This window comes from Etheostoma spectabile, chromosome 15, assembly GCF_008692095.1.
Source record: "Etheostoma spectabile isolate EspeVRDwgs_2016 chromosome 15, UIUC_Espe_1.0, whole genome shotgun sequence".
In the NCBI taxonomy this organism is placed as follows: Eukaryota; Metazoa; Chordata; class Actinopteri; order Perciformes; family Percidae; genus Etheostoma; species Etheostoma spectabile.
This window is the reverse complement of record NC_045747.1, coordinates 20,406,906-20,408,456: the sequence shown is the minus strand read 5'-3', so window position 1 is coordinate 20,408,456 and position 1,551 is coordinate 20,406,906. Positions and strand designations below refer to the sequence as shown.

The 1,551-nt window shown below is 42.3% G+C and overlaps 2 protein-coding genes across 3 annotated transcripts in view; both read right to left on the bottom strand.

The window, feature by feature from the left end:
* alg1 (ALG1 chitobiosyldiphosphodolichol beta-mannosyltransferase) overlaps nt 1–1,551 on the bottom strand; it is a 29,559-nt gene that overhangs the window by 1,209 nt on the left and 26,799 nt on the right. The gene's annotated exons all lie outside the window — the stretch shown is intronic.
* The window catches only part of pigq (phosphatidylinositol glycan anchor biosynthesis, class Q), a 31,212-nt gene that overhangs the window by 16,380 nt on the left and 13,281 nt on the right, over nt 1–1,551 (bottom strand). The gene's annotated exons all lie outside the window — the stretch shown is intronic.

The window sequence follows — 1,551 nt, the reverse complement described above, 5'->3', positions numbered from 1 at the left end:
GGAGGTAGCAGTTCATCTTCACATTCACCACATAACAAACACATAAGAACCCAACATATTTAAAAAAAGGCAAGTAGAACAGTTTGTGTGGCAGGGCACCTTTGAAGTTTCTCCACGTGTAACCTGGATCTACATTTCATTTCCAGGATAATCAGATGTTCTGCTCTCTGTGAGTTGCCTTTGTTGATTGTACAACAAGACAGACCTGCTTGGTTCTTTCGGGGAACGATTGTAAAGATTTATAAAGAATATGTTTACAGCATTTACTGACTAATTGGATGTTTAATTACGTTTAACCATGTAATCAGCTAATTTAAAAAGCTCACGTTACTGTATTGTGTGAACAGTTAACTTCATCTAAAATTGTAGGTTGCTTTTTACTGTTGCCGGCTGCAAATGTTTCACCAAAACAAGTTCCTTCCAGAGACTGTTCTGCAGAGCCACTATCTCCACACAGCGCTGTGGAAATACAGTGCCTTGCGAAAGTATTCGGCCCCCTTGAACTTTTCAACCTTTTGACACATTTCAGGCTTCAAACATAAAGATATAAAAGTTTTATTTTTTGTGAAGAATCACCAACAAGTGGGACACAATTGTGAAGTGGAACGAAATTTATTGGATATTTTTAAACTTTTTAGCAAATAAAAAAACTGAAAAGTGGTGTGTGCAAAATTATTGGGCCCTTGCGTTAATACTTGTAGAGCCACCTTTTGCTGCGATTACAGCTGCAAGACGCTGGGGTATGTCTCTAAGTTTTGCACATCGAGAGACTGAAATTCTTGCCCATTCTTCCTTGCAAAACAGCTGGAGCTCACGTGAGGTTGGATGGAGAGCGTTTGGAACAGCAGTTTTCATTCTTTCCACAGATTCTCGATTGGATTCAGGTCTGGACTTTGACTTGGCATTCTAACACCTGGATTCGTTTATTTGGGAACCATTCCTTTGTAGATTTTGCGTATGTTTGGGATCATTGTCTTGTTGGAAGATAAACTCCGTCCCAGTTTCAGGTCTTTTGCAGACTCAACAGGTTCATCCAGAATGGTCCTGTATTTGGCTGCATCCATCTTCCCCTCAATTTGAACCATCCTGTCCTGCTGAAGAAAAGCAGGCCAAACCATGATGCTGCCACCACCATGTTTGACAGTGGGGATGGGTGTGAGGTGATGAGCTGTGTTGCTTTTACGCCAAACATATCGTTTTGCATTGTGGCCAAAAGGCCATTTTGGTTTCATCTGACAGAGCACCTTCTTCACATGTTTGGTGTGTCTCCAGGTGGCTTGTGGCAAACTTTGATGAGACTTTTTAGGATATCTTTGAGAAATGGCTTCTTCTTCTTGCCACTCTCATGAAGGCCAGGTTGGCAGTGGTACGACTGATTGTTGTCCTATGGACAGACTCTCCCACCTCAGCTGTAGTTCTCTGCAGTCATCCAGAGTGATCATGGGCCTCTTGGCTGCAGCTTGATCAGTCCTCTCCTTGTCTGAGCTGAAAGTTTACAGGGACGGCCAGGTCTTGGTAGATTTTAAGTGGTCTGATACTCCTTCCATTTCA